A 9,674-nucleotide genomic window follows, 5' to 3' on the forward strand; every position below is an offset into this window, starting at 1 on the left:
CTTCACAGCAGTTTCTGTCCAAACTTCCGATACTTTGCAAATGTTCCTGAAATGCTTCTAGCAAAACATATGTCATGTTGAAAAATCATTGATCACTGAGATCATTTTACTTCAGCATAAAGATGACTTCCCTTTGGATACCCATCCCTCTTCTCAACCACCCTATTACAGATGGAGGCACCAAGTCAGTGCTTCACACCAATAATTTTGGACTTAATTGCCCTACCTTTTCCAAATATGCCTTCACTAATTCTACTATGTTTCCCTCCTCTGAGTTTAATATAAAAATTGGCCCCTACCGGCCCAGTGGCGTAGTGGTTAAGTTCGCATGCTCTGCTTCAGTGGCCCGGGGTTCACAGGTTCAGATCCCGTGCATGGAGCTACGCACCACCTATCAAGCCATGCTGTGGCAGGCGGCCCACTATAAAGTAGAGGAGGATGGGCACAGATGTTAGCCCAGGGCCAATCTTCCTCAGCAGAAAGAGGAGGATTGGCAACAGATGTTAGCTCAGGGATAATCTTCCTCACCAAAAAAAAAAAAAAATTGGCCCCTAGAAGAAATATTTTGTTCCATTGGTACCATAATTTAACCCCTCTTCTGTTCTTGAATATTTCATTTTTTTGTTTTGTTTTGTTTACCATCTTAAACAATGTTTCAGTGAACATCTTCGTACATGTATCTCTGCTCTTGTGTGTTATCATTTCCTTACATCATACTTTTAGATTTCATTTTATTTTCCATGGAGTTTTCTCTACTGAGAAATGTGCCACTCTCAGCGATTTGGCGGAATTATTGTTCAAACTGAATTATTAAATTGGCTTCTGAGGGTAAGTGATACTTGTAAAAATCAGAGTAAGAACAAACAGCTAGTGAAGGGCTAGTGCACCCCTCCCGGTGTCAGCTGACAATGGCTGGCTCACCTCAAGAAGTAGAATAGCCTGACCTGGAAATACTACAGAGTGGTCTCCACTGCTGTGAAGCCTTTGCTGGCTGTCAGCCTAGCAGGCATCGTCTCTTCGGTGTGGGGAGGCAGGAGGTTGAGAAGCAGGGAGATGCTTACCCTTAGGCCCTGGAGTTCTGGGCAGGACCCTACCTGGCACCTTAACCCTGGGCTGAGATTAAAATGCCCCGAGGTGAGGAGTCAGGACCCTGGACAGCTCAGTGGGTGTTTCCCTACCTTCACCACCCATCATTCTTAGGAAAGAGTTCTCTTGCATACTGGGTTTTTACCTTTTTTAGCAGAAAAGCTAACTGGTTGGCCCCAGCTAAAAATCTCCTGAGTTTAAAGGGCTTTGGTTTTGTCATTATGCAATTGGGCCCTCCTGATAATAATTTGTCAATTACGTTTCCTTTTAACTCCTCTTTGAAGCTTATATAGTTTGATAAGAAACTGAGGTCTGAGTGACTAGCTCAGGATCACAGGGGTGATCGTAGCAAGGGTGGACAGGACTAGAACTTAGTTCTTCTGATACCATGGTATTCACTTATTCAGCAGTTACTGAGCACAAATAATGTATGTATTAGTTACAACGCAGGCTAAGTTTCTGTAACAAAGAGATCCCAAACACAGTGTCTCAAATAATGCCAAAGCTTACTTCTGTCACACGTAACACTCCAGAGGTGGACAGCTGGTGCAGGGCAGGTAGGCTGCTCTGTTCAGAGGTCATTCTGAAGGAACCAGATTCCTTCTATCTTGTTGCCTGGGTCCACAAACTTTTTCTGTAAAGGGCCAAATAGTAAATGTTTTAGGCTTTGCGGGCCATACAATCATTGTCACAACTGCTCACTTCTGCTAATGTAGTGCAAAAGCAGATATAGATATTAGGTAAGCAAATGGGCATGGCTGTGTTCCAATAAAACTTTATTTACAAAAATAGGCTGCAGGTAAGATTTAGTCCATGGGTTGTAATTTAATGACCTCTGTCCTTAGATGTCCTTTTCACCATTGTATCTGTGTTCCAGACAGAGGAAAGAAGTGGATGGGTTGAAATTTTCCTTATAAAAACATGATCCATAGATTAAAATATGGTGGCATAGTCACACGATGGAATACTACGAAAACAAGAATGAACGAACCACAATTACACACAACAACTTGGATGAGTACCACAAATATAATGTTAAGCAAGAGAAGCCAGACACAAAATATTACATGTTGATTGATTCCGTTTATATAAAGTATAAAAATAGGCACAACTAATCTATGGCATTAAAAGTCAGGTTAGTACTTGCCTTTGTGGGAGATACTGACCAGAATTGGACACAAGAAGACTTCTGGGTTCTGGCAATGTTCTATTTCTTGATCTGGATGATGTGTGTTCCCACACAAAACTGTGTTCACATGTGAAAATTCACTAAGCCATAGCTTAATATTTGTGTACTTTTCTGTATGTGTGTTATACTTCAATAAAAAAGTTTACATAAATTGAAAAAAAAAAAAAGTGATTCAGAAGTAGTACGCTACATCTCAAATCACCTGGGGTGGGGCAGCCTCCTCTTAAAGGGGACATGATCCCCTTTAAGCGCCCTATGACACTCCTGGAAGGCAGACAAGGAGGATTGTGGTCAAGGAGTCACTTTAGGGACCCACATTGGAGTGGCTACCTGGCTCACAGCCTTTCTCTCCTGGTTACCCAATGGGCATAAAATTTGAGCTGGCCATCCATGGTACCTCAGCCCCTGGCCATAACAACTCACCCAAAATGGGGGTATATGACCCAAGCCAGGAAAATTAGAGTCCTTTCCAAGGAATTGCCACACTGGATCTGAGAAAAGGGACTCTCTTTCTCTCCAGCTGTAAGAGTGTGAGCCTGGATTTCCTGCAGCCTGGTCCAGCTTCCTGGAGATGGCCGGCCTGTGGGAATAAGCCTGATAGCCAGAGAAAAGCAGGGAGAGAGCTAGAGAGAGAAAGAGCTAAGGATCTTCAGGCTCCTGGTTCCAACTATCCCTAAGGTCAACTCCACCCTGCTCTTCCCAGTTACTTGAGACAATAAATTCCTTTTGAAGTCCTTTTGTGCTTAAGAGAATTAGTGTTGAGTTCCTCTCTCGAAAACTATCAGCTGCTTTTCTCTCTAAAATGCACCCCGAATCTGACTACTTCTCATCATCTCCAAGGCTACTATCCTGGTCGAAACCACTACTATCTCTGATTTGGATGAATACAACAGTCTCCCAGTAGGTCTCCGAGCTTCTCTCTTGTTCCCTTGCATTTCATTCTCCACCCAGCAAGCCAAGTGACCTTAGATAAATGTCAATCAGGTCATGTCACTTCCTGCCTAAAACCCTCCAGCAGCTTCTCATTATATCCAAACTCCTTATCCTGTTTTACCAGGCCCTGCACAATCTGCTTCTGTTTCCCCTCCAACTTTATACCATGCCACTTCCCCTCATAACTGTGCGTCAGCTACATTGTCCTTTTTGTTTCTCAAACTCATTAATCTCATTATTTCTTCAGTGCCTTTGCACTTGCTGTCCCTGTTCTTTCCGTGGTTAGCTCCTCGTCATTCTGTTTTTAATATAGTTAATAATAGCTCTCCCACCCCATCTCTTTCTATATTATTTTGTTGTTTAAATTACTCACAGAAATTGTCACTAGCAGACATTATTTTATTTATGTTTTTGCTTACTTTTTTATTGCCTGTCTATCCCTCTAGAGGTGAACTCCAGGAGAGCAGGGTCCTACACCTATCGTGTATCCACATAGGTGCTCACGTCATATTTATTGAATGAATGACTGAGTTACTAAATGATGAGGAGCTGGAGTTCTGTGCAGGTCCCTAGGTTCCCTGTTGGATCTCCTTTCCTCTGCACCATGCTGTTGTCCACACTGTAGACCAGTGCTTAACTCAGAGGAACTTGCAACTATCTCTTGACCTCACTCAACCTCAGTTTTCTCATTTGTGAAATGGGACCCCCACTCCTTGCTGAGCCAACTCCAAGGGTTGTTGGAGATGCAAGGAGCCAGTGGGTGGAAAAGCCCAGAGCGCACTGAGGATCAGAATTGAATGGGTCTGGCCTGGTGCAGGGAGCACCTTGCTCCTGCTTCCCTGCCAAGCTCTTCGCACTAGATGCTGTTCAACCTGGCCTGCTTTCTCCTCTCTGGGTCACTCACACAGTCTCCCTTGCCTTGCCTCCCCCCATCCCTAGCCCTCCAAAGGTCTTGTTTTATAGCTACTTGTGAGGAATTCACATCAGGCTGTGACCTTCCCTGTGAGAAAGCACAGGCTGTAAAAGGCCTACTCTGTGGTTAAATATTGATAACACCAGGAAATAGAGGCCTGGAGTGGGCACACCACATTATCTCCCTGCAATGATGGAACCCTCAGACCAAAGGATCTCCTCGCCCCTTCCCTTGGGCTGGCAAGAGGGTCTGGATGTTTTCTCTGTACTTGAGGACAACATATAAGAAGGAAAACTTGGGCTCCTGGTTCTTTCAGATTGTGAAAGTCAGGTGGAGCCTGTTTGCCGTCTGAGGCCACTCATTCAAGAGGTCAGTCACCCCAGAGTGACAGAGAAGGCTCCAGGCCTGGGTGTGTGCTAATAGAAGAGCTACCAGCCACTCATTCAAGAGGTCAGTCACCCCAGAGTGACAGAGAAGGCTCCAGGCCTGGGCGTGTGCTAAGAGAAGAGCTACCAGATGGGCCCCAGCTGCCACAGGCCATGCAGCACTGCCCCCCAAGTGACAGCTGTGTGGAGAGCTCAGGTGCAAAGACCATCTGGTGCTCCCGTGAGAGGAAGAGGAGGAAGACACAGAAATCAGTGCTGCTTCCAACATCAGATCAAGGCAGGCCCCAGGAACCCAGGATCCAGGGTGAGTGTCTTCAACCTCCCACAGGGATGGGTGGCCCAGGGTTTTCGGCAGGAATCACAGTCCAATGGCAGATTGTTAAGCCCTGTTTAAAATGCAGGAATCTCCCAGAGGGGCCTAAGGAGATATGACAAATACAATATGGTATCCTGGATGGGATCCTGGAACAGGAAAAAGACGTTAATGGAAAAATGAATGAAATCCAAATAAATCATGAAGTTTAGTTAATATTTTTTTAAAACAGATTATTAATATGATGCTCACTCTAGAAGCAAACTAGGTAAGTGCTCTGGGGGAAATGTGTCCTCTGTTTCTGTGGCATCTAACAGTCAGGGAGGGCTGACTTGGTTCTGGACTTGTATCCATCTTGTCATTTTGTTTTTTTATTTGTTGATATATGTTTATTATAACAATATTATACATATTTAAAACACATATTCTACTGTGGACATAAGCCCACATGCAAGTGTGTACACTTACCTGATTAGTTCCAGTACCAGCTGTCTTGATTACTGTAGCTTTATAGTAACTCTTGAACTCGGTCTAGTGTCAGTCCTCTGACTTTTTGTTCTTTTTCTTCAATATTTTGTTGACTATCCTGGGTCTTTTGCCTCTCCATATAAACCTTAGAATCAGTTTATTGATATCCATAAAATAACTCGTTGGGATTTTGATTGGGATTGCATTGAATCTATAAATCAAGTTTATAGAACTGACTTCTTGATTAGTTTCACTAATTAAAAAATTGACATTATTGTCTCAAAAGGTATAAATACAATTTATACATACATTTAAAAAATACATCCAAATATACAAAGTAGATATTTAACGTATACATACAAAAAATACATAAATTTTAAAAATTGTAATTATGTATTATTTTCATGAAGCTAGTGTGTACTCACAAGAAGTGTATACAATACAGAAGTGTTCAAAGTGAAAGTCCCATGTGTCCAGACCCCATCACACTTCCCCAGAGGGAGTTGGTGATTGGTATCTTGACCTCCACACTCATTTCTCTGTGGGTACTGGGGTGGGGGTCTGCATATGCGACAGGGACCTATGGCCAATGTTTCTAATTAATCCAGGCACTCCTGCATCTCAGATTGGACAGAAAGTCACAACTCTTCTTAGCAAGTGCTCTGGACAGACAGTTGGAGCTGGAATACAAAATCACATTGATTAGCCATGCCTGTAACTTTGTCTTTCCATTATTCAGTATATATATACTATATTATATACCCCTCAAATGAATAAGTAGGTAGCGTGCATCCGAGTCCTTCCAAGTCTAAAAATGGTCCTTCCTTCTCCCTGACTTCCATCTCCACCTTGACACATGAATGATCATTCATATATGAAAAACTTCCTTCAGTATTATGTTTGTGTCAAAATATTTTCCCTCAAAATCTGTAGACGTTTCTTCAGTTTTCTCAGAGCATTTAAGAGTTGGAGAAAACGCCGATGTCAGTCCTTTTATTAGTACCCTGTTTTCCTGCTCAGCCATTTGCCATCCAGTTGTTTTCAAATGTTCCTGACTGAGCATCCAAAGGCTATTTCAGAAGGCAGTGTCAAAGTAGGAGGGACCTGGGATCGCCTTGGGGCCTCTCTGGTTTTCTCCTTGCTTTTGTTTTTGGTATTAACCTCATGTTTTCACGATTGGTCTGTTCAAGACCTTCTCCTATTTTATTTCTTTAGTTACTTTTATCTCTGTTCTTATTCCCTTTTTCCTCTTCCCCCAGAGATTAACTATTCTAATGTGTTTAATGTGTATCTTTCTTTCTTTTTTTTTGTTTTTTTGTGAGGAAGATTGGCCCTGGGCTAACATCTGCCAATCCTCCTCTTTTTGCTGAGGAAGACTGGCCCTGGGCTAACATCCGTGCCCATCTTCCTCTAGTTTATATGGGACGCCGCCACAGCATGGCTTGACAAGCGGTGCCTCGGTGGGCACCCGGGATCCAAACCCTCGAACCCGACGAACCCCTCGAACTCCTCGAACCCTGCAAACCCCACGGCCCGAAGTGGAGCGCGGGCACTTAACCGCTATGTCACCGGGCCGGTCCCCTGTGTGTCTTTTTTTAAAATGTGCTTTTGTAAAGTGTGTGTGGTTATTTTATGTGTATATATTTTGAATTTTCATAAATGGTCTGGCGTGCCCCCTTGTGATCCTTGGGGATAATTTCTTTGGGATATATGTATATACGCACCTGGGAGCAGAACTGCTGTGTCATGGGGTGTCTACACTCAGTTTGACTCATTTGCTCTTGAGATGGCTGCCCCAGTCTACACTCCCTCTGTCAGTACATAAGGCTATAGCTGCAGAACCCCACCAACACACGGCATTATCCAGCTTTCAAACTATGCCCATCTAATAGATGTCAAGTAGTATCTCATTTTTGTTTTAATTTTCCTGCTTCTGATTACCAAGGAGTCTGAGCATTTTTCATATGCTTGCTAGCCTTTTGAGTTTCCTATTTGTAAACTGCCTGTTTATACCCTTTACCCATTATTAGGATTCCTGTCTTTTTCTTGTTCATTTGCAAGAATTCTTTGCATATTCTAGAAATCAGTCTCTTTGCGGTTTTAAGCACTGCAAGTATCTCATCCCAAACAGAAATATTTGTTACTTTATTGATGGTATTCTCCATTGAACGATAATCTTATTTTTGATATAATCAAATTCATCAGCTTTTTGCTGTTATTGAATGATTTGAGCTATTATGGTTTTGTTTAAGAAGTCCTACCCCACTTCTATTAACTTTATATTTTTTCCTCTTACATTTAGGTCTTTAATTTTGGAGTCTGTTTCTGTATGTGCTGTTTGTTAGATGTGCATCCAGTCTTCTTTTTCTGCATACAGTGAGCCAGTTTTCCTGATTCTATCTACTAGACAATTCCCCTTTCCTACCGGTTAGTAGAGCTACCTTTATTGTATATCAAGTGCCCATGTGTACATAAGTCTCTGTGAAATTCTGTTCTGATCTTTTGGTATAGTGATTTGGTCTTGTGTTAAAACCATATTTTTTTATTACTATGCCTCAACAACTGGTAGGGCCAGTCTCTCTCTTAGTCTTTTTTTTTTTTAAAGATTGACTTAGCTATTTGTGGACTTGCACTTTTTCTATATAAATGTTAGAATAACTGTATCAAGGTCCTCAAAAAAATCCAATTGGAATTTTGATTGAGATTGCATTGAATTTACAGATTAATTTGGGGGTAATTGACATCTTTATAAGTTTATCTTCTCTAAAAACATAAATGTCTCTCCATTTATTCAGATCATGTATTTTTTTTTTGTTCCAGAGTTTTAAAATTTTCTCCATCGAGGTCTTTGGTATTCTTGGATAAGTTAATCTAGATGCTTTATGGCCTTGATGCTATTGTAAATGATATCTTACTTTTATTTAATTTTTCAGTTTCACTAATAATGTGAGAAATGCTACTGCCATTGTACACAGCAACCTTAATGAACGCTTCTATTAGTTCTAACTGTTCATTTTTCTAGGTAGATGATCTTGTCACCTAAAAATTATGTTTTCACTCTTTCCTATCAAATCTTTCACTTTTTTTTTTTTTGTGAGGAAGATCAGCCCTGTGCTAACAGCTGCCAATCCTCCTCTTTTTTGCTGAGGAATACTGGTTCTGGGCTAACATCGTGCCCATCTTCCTCGACTTTATATGGGACGCCGCCACAGCATGGCTTGACAGGCGGTACGTCGGTGACTGCCCGGATCCGAGCTGGGGAACACAGGGCTGCCACAGCGGAGCGCACGCGCTTGACTGCTTGCGCCACCAGCCAGCCCTCACTTACTTCTTTTTCTTTCCTTATAGCACTTGCTAGGACCTCCAGGACAATATTAAACTATAATGGTCAAATTCAACCAGCAAATTGTTGTCTTGTCATTTATCTTGAATGCATTTAAACTCTCTCCATTAAATATAATGTTTGCTGTAAGATTTTTATATATTACCTTCACCAAGTTGAAGAAATTTCTTTCTACTCCAGATTTACTAAGAGTTTTTATCATACATGTCAATCACATGATTTTTCCCCTTTAGCCTATTAATGTGGTGAATTATGTTATATAGTTTCTGATGTCAAACTGTTCTTCCATTCCTGGTATTATACTTGATAATGATTTTCTTAATACATTGTTAAATTTGGTTAACTAATACTTTATTTAGGATTTTTGCATCTACTTTCATCAGTGTATGGGTCTATCATTTTCTCTTCTTGTATGGTCCTCATCTAGTTCTGAAACCAATGTTAAATGAGCAATGCAATTTGTGCTCTTTATTTTTGGGGCCAACTTGTTTAAAATAAGAATTAACTACTTACTGAAAATTTATTAGAACACATGATGAAAGCCACCTAGGCCTGTGCTTTGTTTTTTGGAGAAGAGGGCTTGGGCCATCATTTCAAATTTTTTTTTTTTTTTAAAGATTTTTTTAATTTATTTATTTTTTCCCTCCAAAGCCCCAGTAGATAGATGCATGTCATAGCTGCACATCCTTCCAGTCGCTGTACGTGGGACGTGGCCTCAGCATGGCCGGAGAAGCGGTGAGCCGGTGCGCGCCCGGGGCCCGAACCCGGGCCGCCAGCAGCGGAGCGCGCGCATCCAACCGCTAAGCCACGGGGCCGGCCCCTTTTTCAAATTTTTTATTATTATTTCTTAGTCTCTAAGTTTCTTGTTTCTTCTTTGTATCATTTTGGTATTTTATATTTTTCTAGAATTTTATCCACTTCATCTAGCTTGTCAAGTTTATTAGCATACAGTTCAAAATACACTTTTATATTTTAAAATCTCTGGTCTTATTTTGGTTCTGTACTTTATTTGTGTCTTCTCTCTTTTTCTGGATCAATCTTGC

The sequence above is a fragment of the Ceratotherium simum genome, chromosome 3 (assembly GCF_057802395.1).
Source record: "Ceratotherium simum simum isolate JZ-2026a chromosome 3, ASM5780239v1, whole genome shotgun sequence".
NCBI lineage: Eukaryota > Metazoa > Chordata > Mammalia > Perissodactyla > Rhinocerotidae > Ceratotherium > Ceratotherium simum.